This window comes from Mustela erminea, chromosome 15, assembly GCF_009829155.1.
Source record: "Mustela erminea isolate mMusErm1 chromosome 15, mMusErm1.Pri, whole genome shotgun sequence".
Lineage (NCBI taxonomy): Eukaryota > Metazoa > Chordata > Mammalia > Carnivora > Mustelidae > Mustela > Mustela erminea.
The window spans coordinates 27,231,854-27,251,840 of record NC_045628.1 but is presented as its reverse complement, the minus strand read 5'-3'; positions in this window follow the sequence as shown (position 1 = coordinate 27,251,840).

Genomic DNA, 19,987 nt, shown 5'->3' with positions numbered 1-19,987 from the left:
CCACCTCAGGCTTCCCATTCAGCATGGACTCTACTTGAGATTCTCTCTCTCTCCCTCTATCTCTGCCCCTCCCCCTGATCATGCTCTCTCTCCCTAGATAAATAAATAAATAAATAAATAAATAAATAAAATCTAAAAAAAACTGGAATTAAATAAAACAAAATCTTCAGGAACACAGAAAACTAGAAAATGCAAAGTCTTGGCTAGAATGACTAGGAAATAGCTTAGGTTTTTAGACTAAAATACTCTAGAATTACCTGTAATCCCATTAAGCATTATTTAGTCAAAATAAGAATATCTATACCCACTGACATGGGAACTCCAATTCTGGGGAAACATCCTAGGAAAATATTCACATAGTTCCATCTGAGAATACATAAAGATGTCTTTTTTCAATATTGCTTTTAGTTGTTCAGGAGGTTGGAGGTAACTGGAGGTCTAGCACTTTTTAGAAGCAAAATATTAGATGTGCTGGGGTGCCTGGGTGGCTCAGTGGGTTAAAGCCTCTGCCTTCGGCTCAGGTCATGGTCCCGGGGTCCTGGGATGGAGCCCTGCATCAGGCTCTCTGCTCAGTGGAGAGCCTGCTTCTGCCTCTCTATCTCTCTCTACCTGCCTCTCAGCCTACTTGTGATCTCTGTCAAATAAATAAATAAAATCTTTAAAAAAAAATTAGATGTGCTTATGGTAACAAGAATGAATCATATGAACATAGTACTAAGAGGAAACATAAGAAAGAGAGAATGAGATAAATATTATGTAATATTTTTGTTCTATAAAAGCTAGAAACAGCATGAATGCCAATGAAGAATAGTTAAATAAAATGATTGCATTTGTTATATTGAATATTATGCAAAACAACCTATGTCATTAGATCTGGATGAATTTGCATGGTAAGTTGTTAAGTGAGAAAAGTAACATGGAAAGAAAAGCCGTATTATTTTAGTGTGTTTTTAATTAATTTATTTTTTTAAAGATTTATTTATTTATTTATTTGACAAAGAGAGAGACAATGAGAGGGAACACAAGCAGGGGGAGTGGGAGAGGGAGAAGCAGGCTCCCCGCTGAGCAGAGACCCTGATGTGGGGCTGAATCCCAGGACCCTGTGATCATGACCCAAGCTGAAGGCAGACGCCTAAAGACTGAGACACCCAGGTGCCCCTGTAGTGTGTTTTTTAAAAGAAGCAATTAAATAACAACAACCAACAGAACACTAAATTCCAAAGTGCATACAAGTATGCACACACGTATGTATGTATGTATGAGCAAGGAACAACACTCACCTAAATACTAATCCTGTTCACAGCAGTGGGCAGGCGAGGGAATGAGAGATGATGTAACGGAAGGGGAAAAAAGATGTTAGCAAATAGACAACTAAGCATATTTAAGGAATAATATAAAATACTGTATCTGAGCATTATGTATATTTGTAAATATGTCAATATTTATTAGTCAAAGATATGGCGTAGAAAATAATGTAAACAAATTAAAACAAATTATATTTTGGGACATGTCAATGAGTAATTTCTTCTTGGCCTTCTATTATTTCAAAATCATGTCTGTAATAATCATCAGTATTTTAAGGAAATCTAAAAGCGAATAAAAATTTGGGATGCCTGGGTGGCTCAGTAAGTTGAGCATCTACCTTCATCTCAGGTCAAGATCTCGGGGTCCTGGGATAGAACCCCGCTGAGCAGAGAGCCTGATTCTCCCTCTCCCTCTGCCTTTCCCACCCCTCCCACTCATGCTTTCTTTCTCTCTCTCTCAAATAAATAAATAAGATCTTTTTTATAAAGAGGAGTAAAATTCCTAAATCAGAAGAGGAAAGAGATTTAACAATACACTAGAAACTTCTAGGAATTTCTATACTGGATATGAAGAAATGAATTGGCAAGGTTATCAACATAATTGAAGAAGATAATTAAAGAAGATAAAGGAGATGCATTGGTTTGGCTTGGTTTGGTTTTTAAACAGAGACCTTCTGGAAGGAAATAAATGAGATTATCAAAGACAGCACTAGGAAGCCTCTGATGTTGGATTAGCAGAAGACAGGATCAAAGTGAAGAAATGGCATTGTTGGTAGGGACAAGTTAAGCTGTTAGAAAATAGTGAAGGTGCTACCTCTGAGATGCACTGGCCACAGATCTCATCCCCAGCCATGACTGGACATGGAAGGCAGCCAGATTAAGGCATTGTCATACTGGGCTTTGTAAAAGGACAATTGTGTCCTTAAGAAAAGAGAAGCCATGCACCAACTAGTTTTGATGTAGTACTAAAACACAGAGATAAACAAAATAAAACCTTGAGCAGTGATGTCTCATTTCCTGCTCCATTGTGTTCTTCATGGCAATTCATCCCAGTAGAATTCTAACTTGACAAGAGCCCTACTAAACTCCCAGTTTGAAAGCCACTGAAGATGCTCCAGGCTATCAAGTGTGGTGATAAGAGGGGAGGAGATGTTCCCTATGTATGACTTAGAATCCATAGTGACCAGAGCTGATACAAGAAGAGCTGCTGTAAGCATGGACCGCATGCCTAGTTAGCAGCTTCCTGAAACTGGATCAGCCAACTATCAAAATGAAATCAGGTAAACATAAGCTTCTGCCTTTGCCTATAACAGAAGTATCTCAAGAGAGATCTCTGAGGTCCCTCGTAGAATACACTGGAATTTCCAACAAGAAATTGAATTTGTCAAGAAGAGAATATAGAAAAACCAAGAGACACACTAAATGATATAAAGGCTGGAAAAAAGAATTAGTTTAGGATTCTGAAAAGAAAATGCTTTCATATATAAGAGATTTTTTTTTGTCCCTTTATTGCATATGGTACAAAACTGGAGTTCAGAGAATTTGCTCTCGCAAGAGAAACAAATAACACACTGAAATGAAATAATACCAAGGAGGCACTGATTTACTGAGGCTAATAAATTATCCTAAATTTAGAAGAAATACATGAATTTTCATGAAGAGCAATGGCAAGAGGAACAAATTAGAAAATGGAACTAGTTATGATATACGTGTATTAGGAAACCTAAAAGAATAGAAGATAAAAAAGAATAAGCAGATAAAAGAAGACATGCATCTTTATAAAATGTCAGGCAAAATGAACTTAAAAAGTGTGTGTGTGAGAGAGAAGTTTTATATTATCTAATAGAGAAATTCAAAATATAACCAATTTCTTTCCAGAAAGTATTACTCTAATTTATACTCAAAAAACAATTTGAACAGACCAAAAATGTGATTCATATTTTTTCTGAAATTTAAAGATAATGCATTCTTAAAATCAAGTTACACAAAAACATTAATATAAATGTGGATACTCAAAGTTTCCAGAAAACTTGGTGGGGTTAGAGATAAATAAGGTGAAAAGTATCACCCGTACACATTTCCTAATAAAGGCAATACAATAATTGTGTGACTTGATGGGGCTGATATGATGATACTTTAACACAAAAAGTAAATGGTCCTATCAGAGTGGCTATGGCCAAATACTCTCTTTCATCTAAGGATGAGCGCAGGTTTGTGAATCATTAGTTACAGATCAAAGACAGAAAAAAATGCTAGCTGCTGTAATATATATTTGATTTCCTAAACTAAATCCTAGCCTTTAATCAGTAGGCAAATTACCAAAACCTATTGAAACAACAGAAGAATACTGATTCACTCCATTTTGGAAATTTTTAGCTAAACGTAGAAATAAAGTTGTAACAGAGGCCACAGTTCATCTGGAAAATAGCCTAGCTCTGTGAAAGGAACTATAACTGTCGCAGCCATGTCATATAGCCATATTTTAATATTATTAACTCAGGTTATTGGGGAGTTTCTGAATTCTTAATTTTTTTGAGAAATCAATTTATTCAGCAAAGGAGTTGAAACAAAATGAATTTTTCTCAGTGTTTGCCTAACATCTACAAGATTACATATTACAATTTTAACTACAAAATGGTATAATTTCTAAACTTGGAAAATCAATTTCTTCTTTAAATAAATAAGAAAAGATAAAACTATCTTGTATTAGAGAACAAACACACATTATAAATATTCCTTTTATTCAATATTTCATATTTTTGAACTTTGATTAAATATATTTAAATGTATTATGACCTTTCTGGGCTTAGTGAAGCTCAAGTCTTTAAAATTGTATAAGTTTGGGGGCACCTGGGTGGCTCAATGGGTTAAAGCCTCTGCCTTTGGCTCCGGTCATGATCCCAGGATTCTGGAATCAAGTCCCGCATGGAGCTCTGCTTAGCAGGGAGCCTGCTCTCTGCCTGCCTCTCTGCCTACTTGTGATCTCTGTCAAATTAAAAAAAAAAAAAAAAACCACAAAACTTTAATAAATAAATAATAAATAAAAATGAAATTATATAATTTTTACTCTAATGCAGAGAATACAGTCATACAATTTTTTTTAAAAACCTGGAATTTCCCATAAAATTTAGAGTAGTTCTATTGGCATAATTATATAAAAATTTACAAATGTTATATGGACCAATTATTTCAAAAGGTTTAAAAATGCAATATTGAAACAAAAGAAAAAGATAATGGAAATAGCTTAATTTTGTGAATAGTTTTTAAAGGCATTAAATATATTATGTGACATGTTACAGTGAGAGCTACCTTTACTTGGATTTAGGAAGGAAAATTCAAGCCCATGTGCTAATTTGTATTATTTGTGGTTTGCATATTACCAATAAGATTTTTAATGAACATGCACCTAAAAATTTTTGAGTTGAAATAAGTTCATTTCCTTGAGACCAGTTATATTTCTGTTCTGTTTCTTTTCCTAATTGCAAAAAAAGTCTTTGTTTTTCCATCAGAATAAATTAAATACACCTATATTAAAGTTCAATGATTTTTTTCCTCTGCTATATTCAGTCTGCTGATAATCCCACTGAGACATTTTCTTTCTCACTCGCTCTCTCTCTCTATATATATATATGAAACATTCAAGTATATATATATAAAATATATTTGCATTTTCATTTGTCTAATCATATAGTTTCTATCTCTGTGCTGATATTCCATATCTGTTAATGCATATTCTACACCTTTTCCACTGATCCTTTATAATATTAAAAGTTATTTAAAAATATTTTTCCTGGGACGCCTGGGTGGCTCAGTTGGTTGAGCGACTGCCTTCGGCTCAGGTCATGATCCTGGAGTCCCAACATCAGGCTCCCTGCTTGGCAGGGAGTTTGCTTCTCCCTCTGACCCTCCCACTTCTCATGCTCTCTCTCTCTCTCTCTCTCTCTCTCTCAAATAAATAAATAAATAAATAAAATCTTTAAAAAATATATTTTTCCTAATAATTCCAACATCTAGACCCACTTTATATCTTGTTCTGCTGATGGCCTTATTTATTGAATGTGGTTGATTTACTCTTTGGGTGGGGGGGGTGAGGATTTTGTTTGTTTGTTTGTTTGTTTGTTTTTGCGTGCTGGCCATTTAACTTGTATGAACAGTAGAGGTTGAATTACAAAATCTTTATGTCTAGTAATGGGCATGCTTCCTCTTTCAGTTTGTTAAATGTTATATACCAAAGAACTTAGGTGCTACATTGAAGAGGATTCCACAGGACAAATATGATACAATTTGATTCGTTGTTTTTTTTCTTAAGATTTTATTTATTTATCAGAGAGAGAGAGGGAGCGAGAGCGAGCACAGGCAGACAGAATGGCAGGCAGAGGTAGAGGAAGAAGCAGGCTCCCTGCTGAGCAAGGAGCCCGATGTGGGACTTGATCCCAGGACGCTGGGATCATGACCTGAGCCGAAGGCAGCTGCTTAACCAACTGAGCCACCCAGGCGTCCCTACATTTGATTCTTAAATGATATAATAAATAAGACTGATTTAAATTCATAATTTAATAAGAATAATAATAGGAGTATCTTTTTGGTCAACTCCAGAAGATGATAGAGAAGCAAATAATTATCTTTAAAATGAATATAAAGAAAATAAATAAAATTTCTGCCCCTTAAAATGAGCTATATAACAAACCATGAGAGACTGTGGATTCTGAGAAACAAACTGAGTTTGGGAGGAGTGGGGGTTGGGGTGAGCCTGGTGGTGGGTATTAAGGGGGGCACGTATTACATGGAGCCCTGGGTGTGGTGCATAAACAATGAACACTGAAACACTGAACACTGAAAAAATAAAATAAAATAAAATAAAAAATAAAATAAAATGAGTTATAGTACAATGAAAAAAAAATAGTAATTGAAGCACTTTTTTTCTTTTTCACTATTGTCAATTTGCTATGCACTATGCACCAATTGATCTAAGCGTGGAAGAACAGTAACTGATAAAAACACCGAGACAAATGATCTCTTGATATAAAATGAAACAAAATAAAATACACCACTACCTAAGGTCTTGCCAAAGGGACTGTACATAACGCTAATGAAACTGTGAATGCGACTGCCAATCTGCAAGAAACATGGATGTTGGGGAACATACCGAACTGTATGTACGTGTGCAATCAGCAAAATGCAGACTGTGGGAAATCCTAAATTACAAAATCCTTCGAGCTTTTCAACAGGTTAGTTACAAGGAAATGAAAAGGATAGAAGGGAGACTTGTAGGTTAAACAAGACTTAAAGTCACATTAATTAAAACCAAATGGACAGGAAGGACTAAACTGAGGGCTGGAATGCAAAGTTATGAAGATATGAGAGGAAATGGTTTATGTGAGGGTCAGGAGAAGGGCTACACTTGACAGGAAAGACCCAGTTTTGAGATTGAATCTGAATCTACGAGGGACTTGTTGAGTTCTGGCTTAATTATTTTTCTTGACTTTGGTGGTATTTGCTTTATCAAAACTTATAATCCATGAAGCTATATAGATTTTGTTTTGTTTTTTTAAGATTTTATTTATTTATTTGACAGAGAGAGATCACAAGTAGGCAGAGAGGCAGGCGGTGGGGGGTGGGGGGAAGCAGACTCCCCGCTGAGCAGGGATCCCGATGCGGAGCTCAATCCCAGAACCCTGGGATCATGACCTGAGCCAAAGGCAGAGGCTTAACAGACTGAGCCACCCAGGTGCCCCTAGATTTGGTTTTATACAGATTTTTGCATCTGCATTTTATTTTACATTTTAAAAGTCTTTAAAAGTTAGATCATATTAAACATATTTAGATTTGATAATTCTGAAGGGGACTATGAAACTTACTGAGATAATAATACAGAAGAAGAGCATGCTTTTCTTTATGTGAGAAGAATCACAGAATATTAATATATTCCTTTTTGAAGACAGTTTCTAAGAGTTCTTTGTTGATGACTTGGTAGATCCTATTACCTAATTACTTTGAGCAAGTACACATTTTATTTTATTTTATTTTATTTTATTTTATTTTATTTTATTTTATTTTATTTTATTTTAGGATGATCATTGTCTTAGATATTTTGATTCCACCCGAAGCAAGATTTTTTCTTCCTCTTTTTTTAGCCACAAAATGAACGAATAGGCCAATTCTACAAACTACATGTTTCACACTTGCTTTGAGGTAAATCGACTTTTATTGGAATAGCTTCTGTTCACAAGGTGACCAATACAAAAATGTCAATTTGTACAGAGACCTTTTTAAAAGACAACAGGAGTTTACTATAGCTACCGACTGTTTTCTTGTTCTTTGACATAAATTCATTCAATACAGTGGAGAGTGACTTTTCCATGTACCTTCCTTTATTTTTTTTTTGCCTGAAATCACACACTGTATACAATAGTTCAATTGGAATGCGCTGTGTTGAACACAGATGAGCAACAACAATGACAACAAAAGTTAGGGATACATTAAAATCTGTATATCATTGTATTGTCAAAATACATATATTTTTATTAAGTAACCAGCATACTGACTGCTAGAGCAGAAAAAATCTTTAAACATTATACCTTCTAATTTCGTTCAGAATAAACAATAACAGATTAGAAATGTTTGAAAGGAATTAAGCTTTCCATGGAAGAGACCTGAGAATGCACTGTGCCCTTTTCTCTTGCTGTGTATGCAAGAAAGTGACTAGAGTGCAAGCTAGGTTCTAATATATGTATGGCTCCAAATATAAAGGTCAGTCACTTAGAAAGGAGACATCAACTCTTAAGACACTGTATTCCAAGATGCAGAGTCATAGCCAAAGAATTTCATGAGAGAGAAAGAGAGAAAATGATTCATAGGTGTAATTTATTTGAAAATTGCTTACTGTCTCTATAACAAAAAATAAACAAAGATCAATATGTACATGTTTTGACAAATACTATGTGATCTCACTTCCATGCAGAATCTAAAATCAGACTAAAAAAATAAATAACCAGTTGACTGGTGTCTGTCAAAGGTGGGGGAAAATGGAAGAAGACAGTCAAAGAATACAAAAACTTCCAGTTATAAGATAACTAAGTTCTGGGCTCTTAGGTCCAGCATGGTAACTTTGGTTAATAAAACTGTATTATATACTTGAAATGTGCTGAGAAAGTAGATTTTTAAAACTTCTCACCACACACACCAAAATGACCACAAGGTGAGGTGATAGCTATGTTAACTAACTTTATTGGGGTAAAGATTTTACAATATATGTGACCATCAAATCATGTATATCTTAAACTTACACAATATTATGTGTCAACTGTATCTCAATAAAGCTGAAAAATGCACATTTTACTTCTTTGCTGCCATGTGTGCCTGTGTCCATTTATTTATTTGTATGTTTTTTTTAATCATTATTGCCTGTGTTATCTATGTTAACAAGCTCAGTGGGAAATCTCACTGTCTGTGGAGCTTTTACATTATTTATTTACCGTGTTATCATTATTTTACATTCTATGCATAAAGAATTCATTTTAGTTTTATTTCCTCCTATTATGTGTCAGACTCTCTGTTTTCCTCTAGATGGCAGAGTAGTACTCTAAATGTTAAAGATACCCTTTGTGATAAGCATTTAAAACATTTACATGTATTTGCTGGCCGTTTGAAAATATATTTTCTCCCTTCTACAGTTAAAACAAAATAGGGTATATTTCTGCGGTATATTTTTAAATTGGTGACTACAACACATTAAAAAGCAAAAAATACAATACTAAAAAAATTATTAAAACTATTACATACCTGATAGTGCTTGTAGTAATATATCTGGCATGTCTGCCGTTACTGAAAGACTAGACACCACCCAAGTGTCTTTTAATATTCTGTATCTTACTTCTAGCATATATTCCCTGCCATTCAGTTTTACAGCCTTTATTACTTGCATCAGAGTCCCTGAGGAGAGGACTCTAAGAAACCCCTCCCTAGTGGTCACTCTTATTTGCTCTGAGAATTTCCCATCAAGCTTTCAGGAAAATAGTGTCTAAGAGCTGTGAGTCCAGGATGGAGTTTCTGCAGGCACTGTGGAGAAGGGCTCCCAAATGTCCAGAATTTTCTTTCTCTGAGTTTCTCTAGCACTGAAGTGAAGCAGCATACTACCTGTATAGATCACCTCTGCAGACACACCAGCCAGATGTGACTCTGCATTCAGAGACAGAGAAACTGAGGGGGCCTTTCATCGTATCCCCATTTCTAGTCTGATACCTTGAATATCATTTAGCATCTGTAGCCTCCAAACAGCCATATTTTACACTTTGCTATCCCCATACACAGGGGAAAGAATTCTCCAATTCTTCAATGAAAATATAATTTGATATGAAAACCAACTCTTCTTCCTTTTTTGTAGCAATAGAAAGGTACATTGCAAGACTACTTTTTCTCCTCATTCCAATATATTGCTTGTAGTAAAGTGGATAGGCCTTATTGAATGCAGCATGAAGACATGATTTTACAAAATATACCATACAGTGTGTTCCTTTACCTGGCCAAATTCTAATTTTATAAAAAGTATTTTGAACATGTAATTTCATTAAATAAGAATGTTTTTGTTTCAAATAATCAGATTTATAAGATTTAGTGTTAGTTTTTTTAAGAAAAAAACTCAACTCATCTTTATGTATGTAAGCGTGGAAGTGATATATTTATTTTATTTTTAATTGTATTTCATTTCCAATTATTTTTTCAAATCACATAAAATATCATACAATCTAAATTTTGGGCTATGTTTTTCAAAGGTAGTCAATATGCATTCACTATTTATCAAGAACTTCCATATATTCCATCAGTCCTTAGAGTCCTTAAGGATCTTGAAAAGAATATATGCCTATTTTATTTTCCTAAATATGAAAACTGAACCTCAGAGAAATGAAATAACCTGCCCAAGACAATAGGTAAATAAAATAACTGGAATGTGCCTTTCTTAATGTCAGCATGAAAATTTAGTTAGCTTCTATTCTTCATTATGACCATGATCTAACATTCTGACATTTGGTATATCTCCTTCAGGCTGCAGTATTTTTAGTAATTGGAATATCTTCCAAACTATCTAGATATGATGAAATCAGTAGATCTTCCAAATTAAGCAGCTCCAAGGTTTTCCCATATTCACTAAATTTCTTAGGACTGCTGCTTCTCTATTCACTTGTCTTATTAGTTGCTTATTGACTGAAAAAAAAAAAAAAAAAGAATGTCTTCTAGTCTTTGAGAGAGAATCTAAAAGCTCCTTTGGATATTGTGAGCTTCACATCTCTGGAGGAAATGTCAGGAAAATTGAAATTTTCATGGTTCGTGAATACCTTGACCTTTCCGTTAGCTTTTCTAACTGGCTAAATTGTTCCTAATTTGTATTCTAACCCCACTTATGATGGCATTTATGACTTTTCCTCTGAAGTCTTCACATATCACTTAACTTTATTGTATTAGAAATGCATGTAAACGCTTGTGCATTACATTCATTTACTTGCTATAAACCTTCAATAGGCTTCAAAAAAAGCAGGATTCCTCCTGACTTGTAGCTTTTAGAAAGTCTGTATTACCAACGATTCTTAGTAAGTTTTCAAAAATTGAATTGTTCCCAAAGTTATTTTAATTTACATTCATTCAAACAGTAGAAATTTTGCTTTATAGATTAAGTTTCCTATAAATTGCTATTCATTTTTTAAATCTCAGTTACCAAATTAGTGAAATAAAGGAGCTGAATTACTGTTTGTAAAGATTCTTCCAGCTTTAAAAATCTATGCATTTCATAAATCAATGATTCTTACGTACTTCATAATTAAGCTAGACAAATACTCAGTAAAATTCCTTTTAAGTATCTGTTTATGCATCTATGTTTCTATTTGATCTCTCTGAAAGTTTAAATGTTGATTAATTCATACATACACTGATATTTACAATTACAATGAATTTTACTCATTTCTTAATACAACATAATAGCTTCAATATTCTTATTGTACTTACAAAGCATTAATTATCTACACTTAGACGCAATATAATACTCTATTCTGCTCTTTGTTGACTGATTTTGGAGCTTCCAAAGAAGATGTAGGCTTATTCTTACCTTAGAAAATGTTCTTTACATTAACCCTTATACAAAGATAAACTTGGAAAGGTGTGCTGTTGTTACTTTCCTCTACTTTCTCCTGAAGCCCTGTAATTGATTTTCATTTTCTCTCTTACGTGAAAAGCAACATTTGGGGATCAGCTCCTTCATCCGAAAAAAATCACCTCCCTTTTCAATGCCCTAGACACTGATCATGCTATTATTTCCAAAGAAGAGAATCTGTAAATTGTCAGAAAACTCCTATGGCCTACTTGCCTGCCTACCTTGGTGCCAAAAATCTCTTCCAGTATCCAGAGTGGTGTTCAGAGGTGCACCAATAGTGAGTCAAGGCCCAAGAATGAGAAGAAATCAGTGAAGGACAATAGGGTTTATCCTCACCTTACAAAGAGCATGAACACCACCAAAATAAGGGATACACAGTTTAATTTTATTGCTATATTCACAGATAAGAGAGAAAAAGAAAGAAGAAAAATAAATGTAAGAGAAGAGCAAAAATAAAAATTAAACACAAATATTCATTACTTAGATGGTTTTATATAGAATTTTTTGTGATGACAGAATTGGTAACTTAACTTTTCAACAGTTGAGGCTTGATAAAAAACAAAAACAAAAACAGAAAAAACCCCACAAAAAACCATTGAGGCTTGGTTAAATAGTAACTTTGTATGATAAAATATATTTTTGACTTAAAATGGTTACGGTATGTTGCTAAATTAAAAATTAGAGTATAAATACTAAAGTGTGCATCCTTTGAGCATGCCCATGTCATAATCCACATAAAATGTTTATGACGTATAACATGTATATATGTAAACACAACCCATATGCATATATTAAATGTAATATATGTGTAGATGCATGCATATAAAAACATACACACATACACAGATGTGTAAGTACTCATACAGATTTACACACACATTGAAAAAGACAGAGAGAAAGCAATAAAAGAAAATCTTTTTTTTTTTTAAAGATTTTTATTTATTTGTTTGACAGAGAGAGAGAGATCACAAGTAGGCAGTGAAGCAGGCAGGCCTGGGTGGGGGGGAAAGCAGGCCTCCCCCTACTGAGCAGAAAGACTGATGCAGGGCTTGATCCCAGGACCCTGAGATCATGACCTGAGCTGAAGACAGAGGCTTAACCCACTGAGCCACCTAGGCATCCCAATAAAAGAAAATCTTAATAAAGTTTATATCTGGAAAACAATATAATGGGTGATCTAAAGTTTGTTTAAGATTTATGGTATTTTAAATTTATACAATAAAAATAAAATTCTTTTATTACCAGATACATGTATTTTAAAACACATAGTAAAATAAAATTTAGTATTATTTTATAAATCCATAATGTAGATTTATGAAAGTATATTTTTAGGACAGAAGATATGTTTGCAAAAAAATACCATGGATATGTTATTCTTTGAATATTTTCAAAGTTTAGTTCATATGCTGCCTTTTTAAAAATAGGGTATTTAGATAGATAGCTAGATAGATATACCAATGCATACACACAGAGTACATTTATCATAAAATGTAAATAATCTTTAAATCTGGCTATTGTGAAAAACAGTTTGTTAAAATCTGTGAGCAAATCATATCTTTAAAAAAAAAAGTAAATGTTTTAATAGAGCTCAATGAAAAACAGGAAGCGGATCAAGAAAGCACATAATTCTCCAAAGAAATCTTTAGAAAACTAACCAAATACTGAAAGATGTCCAGATGAATTTGTGCAATTTTTATAGTTCTGAGTAATGAATGTGGAATACACTACGTATAGAATATACTACTAATTTTTAAATAATCTGAGCTGAAAATTCTCTACTTTGTATTTCTAACAACTAGTGGTATGGTTTATTGTCTGGAAAAGAACAGAAAATGTTACTCTGTGCTGGAAGTTTTTTATTTACAACGCACCTCATGTCTAATTCAATTCAACTAGTCCATTTTTTATTGAGCATAGTCTATGTTTAGCATTATAGTAAGACACATACATAGAGAACAGCCTGAAGTATTAGCTTTGGTGCTAGAATATATAATAGAGAGAGTTCTATAGGGATCAGAGAAGGCCAGGATCTCGAATGGTTGGGAAAGAATTGTGATGTCCAGGAATGAGTCTACCTTAGTCAATAGCATGTGTCCAGTGCCTAGGACAGTGCTTAGAATCTAATAGCTGCTGAGTGCATAATTACATGACTAAGAAGTGAGATGTGACCAAGGTCTTTTGTAAAGAAAACTTTTTACCTCTGAAAATGTTTACATATTCTAAAATACATGCCAATCATTATAAATACACATTAGATACTATTTAGAGTGTCTTTTCAGTAATTTTCATCTATTAAAAATATTTAAAACCCATCATTCAGGAGAGGAAAAAAAAGTTGAGATGAATTATTACATGTATATATTTTTTTGCCAGAGTTCTTTTGTTTTTCAATAGAGTGAATTACTTACAATCAGAGAAAGATTGAGAGATGTATGTCCTGCAGTTTCCAATTCTTTTAGTTTGTAAGCAGGCCACTTTACAGTAATCTATTTAAAGTATGAGATCAATATAAAACAATTGAGACCACCAATATTTATGCTCCAAAATTTAAGGTCATGAATCTTGCAGGGTTCAATGGAAAATATGAACAAGCTTTTGAAGTAAATCAATGAAATACACTTTCAGTCTATAGTATGGGACAAACGTTCTACAAAGTGCTTTACAACAGAATCTTGTTTACTTCTCCTAATTATACTGGAGATTAATTTTCTTCATTTCAATGACAAGGAAATTAAGACTTAAAGACAGACATTTTCCCAAATTTTACAGAGGTAAAAGTGGCAGGTTGCCTAAATCCAAAGCACATTCTTTTAGAAATGTCACAATAACTTCCTGAAACACATCAAAATTAATAGAACATAACCAACACAATTAATGGGTGGTATAAAGCATTCATTTCTGACTAATACAAGCATCCTTCTTAAAAAACTTCAAGTATCCTAGATTTTTACCCAATCTAAATCCCCCATTAAATATTCAATAACCTTAAGTTCTTCTAAATCAAAAAGAGATTTAACTCTAGACAAAAATGAGAAAAGATTTTAGCATGTTTCCTACAATTTCTATGAATATAATGAATACATAAGAAATACTACTTTCTACATACTCCAGTCTTGGGGTTATCATTTGACACTTGAGTCAAAAACTAAAATGCCTATGTTTGACAGTGTTTTATTGCAGTATACTATTAATAGTATACTAGTATACTATTGTTAAGACCCATAGATTAAAAACTTTAATGTTTCTAACAATAAGGGAGTGTTGTCTAAAATGTCAGATCATTAAAAAAAATATCCAACTGCTTGCTAAATACAAATTTCCTGGGCTTTTCCTTGACATACTAATCATTAAGTCTGTTACCGATCTCAGAACTCTAAAATATTAAAAGAAATCAAGGATACTCTTACTTAGACATCCAAGTCTAAGGGGAAAAAATGAATGAATTCAATAAAGATTCAAGTTTGAAGGAATAAATTTGAAGCAGAGGGAGAAATACAGTAATAAAAGTTATAAAGACTATGAAAACTGACAAATTCTTAGTGTATATTTAAGCTTGTAATTAAAACTTCAAAAAAAGAAAGCAGAAGTAAACATTTATAAATATAATTTCTTTCTACTTCTCAGCTTTACTGAGGTATAACTGAAAATTATAATATATCTAAAATGTGCAACATGACAATTTGTATGCATTGTATGAGGATTCCCACCATTCCATTAATTAACATAACCATCACCTCATATATCTACCTTTTTGTTTTGTTTTGTGTTTTTGGTGTATGTGAAAGCAAAAAGTTCTAGTTTCTTAAAAAATTTCAATTATACAATGCAGTATTATCACTACAATCACCATATTAAATATTAAACCCTCAGATCTATTTATCTTATAACCGAAAGTCTGTACCATCTATCAATGCTCTCTCTACCCCTCTGCCCTGGTACAACCCCTGAAAACCACCTTTTCTTTTTTTTTTTTTTTAAGATTTTATTTATTTGACAGACAGAGATTACAAGTAGGCAGAGAGGCAGGCAGAGAGAGAGAGGGAGGAAGCAGGCTCCCTGCAGAGCAGAGAGCCCAATGCAGGGCTTGATCCCAGGACCCTGAGATCATGACCTGAGCTGAAGGCAGAGGCTTTAACCCACTGAGCCACCCAGGTGCCCCTGGAAACCACTTTTCTACTGTTTCTGTGAGTTGTTGTTGTTTTTTTTCCTTTTAATCTCTTTCTTTTCTTTTTTTCCTCCTAAGATTCCACATGTAAATATTTGTCTTTTTCTATCTGGTTTATTTTAAATAATGCCCTTCAGATTCATCCATGTTGTCACAAATGCTTTCTTAAGGCAAGATAATATTCTACTGTAGATTTTTTTTATCACATTTTCTTTATTCATTTATCCATTGATGGACACTTAGATTTTTTTCCATGTGTTGGCTATTGTGAATAATGCTGCAGTAAATATGGGAGTACAATATATTTTTGAGTTTCAGCTTCCTATGGATATATATCCCAGAAGTGGGTCATATGGTAGATTCTGGATCCATATTCCTGGATCATATGGTAGTTCAAGTTTTAATTTTTTGAGAAATTTCTATAATTTTTTTTCATAGTGGCTATACCAGTTTGCCTTCTCACCAACGGTGTTTAAGAGTTCTGTCTTCTCCATATCCTTGCCAGCGTTTGTTATCTCTTGCATTTTTGGTAAGACCTTCTGTTAGGTGTGAGGTGATATCTTGTGGTTTTGATTTGCTTCCCTGATGATTTAGTAAAGTTAAGTACTTTTCTATGTACCTGTTGGTGATTTATACGTCCTCTTTGAAAAAAATGACAACTCATGTCCTATGCACATTTGTTAATCAAGTTACCTACTTTTTTTTTTAAAAAAAATACTGAATTATAGGAGTTTTTTGTATATGTTGTTTATTAACCTCTTATCATATAGGTATTTTGAAAATTTTCCTCTATTCCATAAATTTTCATTTTGTTGGCTGTTTCCTCAGGTGGGAACCTTAAAGACTGAGGGGCTAGACATGCAGTCCAAACCCTTGACTCCTCAGGAATAAAATGGGAGTTAGGGTTTCCCTCCTGATTGTATGGCTCTGTGCTAGGGTTAGGGTTTATGGTGAGATTGTGTCTTGCCTTTCTTATACAATCTTATGTGGTATTTTCTCTGTGGCCCCATGTGTAGAAGTCCCCCTTCCAGTTTCTGGACTTCTTTCATAGAAGGTTTTTCTGTGTATGAGTATACTTTTGCCGTGTCCGGGGAAAAGGGAAATTCAGGAGCCTCCAATGTCATCATCTTAGCCTTCATCTCTGTCATAAATATATTTTTTTAAATCTCAGTAATGAAAACCTCTAAAATACCTCTCAAATGAGAGTTGATTTATCTAGCACTAGAGTCAGTAGACTAGATCAATGTTGATTTTTATTTTTCATATAGGTTTTGGTGTTTCAACGTCAATCATTTTTTTCTAGCATTTTTTGAGAAATTTGATTTCACTCTACTTATGAGACAAACAGCTATCCTCTCGTTGTTTCATGCCTGCTGGCAAAAGGTATGTCCCTCCTGGGACAAAGACAAAGCACTTTATTAACACTGGCAAAGCAAGTAGCAGGCACAGCGTATATAGCCACCCCCCTGTATCCCCAGTCCTACAAAGGCAACATAACTTGGGCCCAAACAGATGCCTGCATATCCAGTGGTTTATGTTGTAGGAGAGAAATACTAAACTTCAGGACTCTGCTGTTTTATAAAAAGTCTGCTTTTTGTTCTAGAGGTAACTTGACTGATGGAAATGAAACACTGACAGAAGTCCCACAGAATGAACTGTCAGGGGTTTACCATCTTGACATACTAACAAAACATGTGGGAGTGTGAGAGTCCCATGGAGGACTTAGGTCTTCCAAAAGTGTTTACCAGGTTCTATAACAATGCTACGAATAGGGGCGCCTGGGTGGCTCAGTTGGTTGAGTGAATGCCTTCGGCTCAGGTCATGGTCCTGGAGTCCCAGGATCGAGTCCCACATCCGGCTCCCTGCTCGGCAGGGAGTCTGCTTCTCCCACTAACCTCTGTCCTCTCATGCTCACTCTCTCTCCTTTCTCTCAAATAAATAAATAAAATCTTTAAAAAAAATAAACAATGCTATGTATACCTCTATGTCTTTAGTCTCACACCTTAAAGCAGGTGTAATAACCTAACATACATCACACAGACACATTTCCACATCCCTGCTCCTTCCACCACCTTATTATTTTAATGACTAGGTTCAGAAACTGAGACAGTTGTTCCAACTCAGGCATGCTTAGGGATCATATTCAAACAGGCATATCTGATTCCCAACCCAAACTGCTTTCTAGCATCTTATTCTGTCTTTCCAATACAACATATTACTTATTTTTGGTAATAAAGACATAAAATCAACCAGCCATATTCTCCCGGTTTCAAGTGCTACTAATCAAAGTTTAGAAGGAAGAGAGCTTCACTGAGGATAAATAGTCACTGATGGGAACAAAATAGCCACCAACAACTAAATAAGTGAAAAAAGTGGCATAATGGAGAATAAGGGTTAGAATCTAAAAGTTAATACAGGGAAATTTCATTTGTGATAGAATATAAGAATACAAAAAATAGAATTCGGAAAATGCAAAAAATAAATCATATTACATGCATAAAACATTTTGATTGATTTTACATGTCTCCTTTTGTATAGGGTATCATGTTTGCCCTTCCTGAGTTGCAAGAGACAGCACCTTTCCAAGCACAGGGCCAGAAATAGGAAGACATTATGACTCCTACTCATCTTGCACACCAGCATATCATTTTTGTAGCCAGTTTACAAAGACCGGCTGGCAAAGTGTTGGCATGCTACTGTGTTACAGAAAAATATCGACAGAGGTTGATATTACGAGTAGCTGTGAATTTCCTAATATTTTATCATACGTTTTCTTTATTTGACATGTTTTCCTCCCCAGACTCTTATAGGTAGACATCATGTAAAGTATGACCATTCGCATTTCTCCTGGAAGGGATATGACACAAAGACCAACTATAATTATCCACATGCAAACTTCTTATTACATCTATGATGATATATTTTGCATTCCATGATTTATGTGTCAAGTGGGAGGGTGCTTTTAGATGAGATTAACATTTATACAAGTGAACTCTGAATAAAACAGATTGCTCTCCATTATGTGAGTGGGCCTTATTCAATCAGGTGAAGTTCTGAACAGAACAAAAATATCTTCTGCCCAGAACAAAAAGGAATTCTCTCACAGAATGTCTTCAAACTTCAACTCTGAATATTTACTTTCCTAAATCTCCAGCTGGCTGGCCCATACTGCAGATTTTGGACTTTCCACCATCCATAATCTCTCTCTATATATTTATACAGGCATAGATATATAGATATACAAATATAGATATAGATCTCAGATTGGTTCTGTTTCTCTGGAGAACTTTGACTAATCTAATTCTCCTTTCCAGACTTCTATATGTTTTAGTGAGGAACCATAACTATTTTGCATTGTCAGAGTTCTCACTAATGAGGTTAGAATGAAGATAAACCAGACTGTGACCATTCTGCTCCAAAGAATATGACTCTTTTATGGTAAAAATTTATTATTAAAAACTCTACATTCTTCCATGTAGAGATTATGAATTATAAATACTTTGATTTGGTCCTGGCTAGGAAAACTGTAGATAAACCTAGAAACTTCATCCTATAATAACCATTTTTAGTGACTAAATATAATCAGATAAAAGAATCGGGACAAAAAGGCAGTGGGAAAAGAAAATTGTTTTTTGCATCCATAAAATGGACCTCATAATATATAATTCACAGAGCTGTTGAGTGTATTAATTTACATAAGGAATAGAAATGCACATTGAAACTTCATATATATATTCAAATAGGGCACATGACTTTTATTTTGAATTTTTGAATTTTCTATTATCTGTCTTATTTTATTCTGCAAGTTAAGCAGTGAACAAAACAAAATCCCCATACTAGTTTGCATATATTTACAATGATATTTTTAAAAAATATATAAATGTATATAATAAACATATATACAAATACGCGTGTGTGTGTGTGCACGTGTATAAATAATTTGTTTTGCATATTATCTGGCACCAAAGAGCTGCTCAATAAAAGTTCCTTTTATTTGTATGTAGGGGAGAAAGCAGAATATAAAACCAGCCACATGTATGAAAGATAGATTAACTTTTATAAATTTCCATAAATAATGAAAGATTCTGGTTTAGTTTAATTATATTCTACATCCTAGTCATAGGGAATCAGGATATAGTCACCCTCTTTAAAGTATGGATGAAATAAAATAGTCATACATCTTCATCACCAATCTTGATTTTTCTTTAAAAGTTAGGTTTGGGTAACTGCAGAATTAAATTCAAAAGTTATATTTATAGGCTATTAGTTTTGGCATGTAGTATCACCAATGCTGTGATGGTAAATGCTCAACAGCTGTGCTCTGAAGCTGATTAAAGCTGTTTGCCAATTTCTATGGTGTAAATACTCAAATCATGG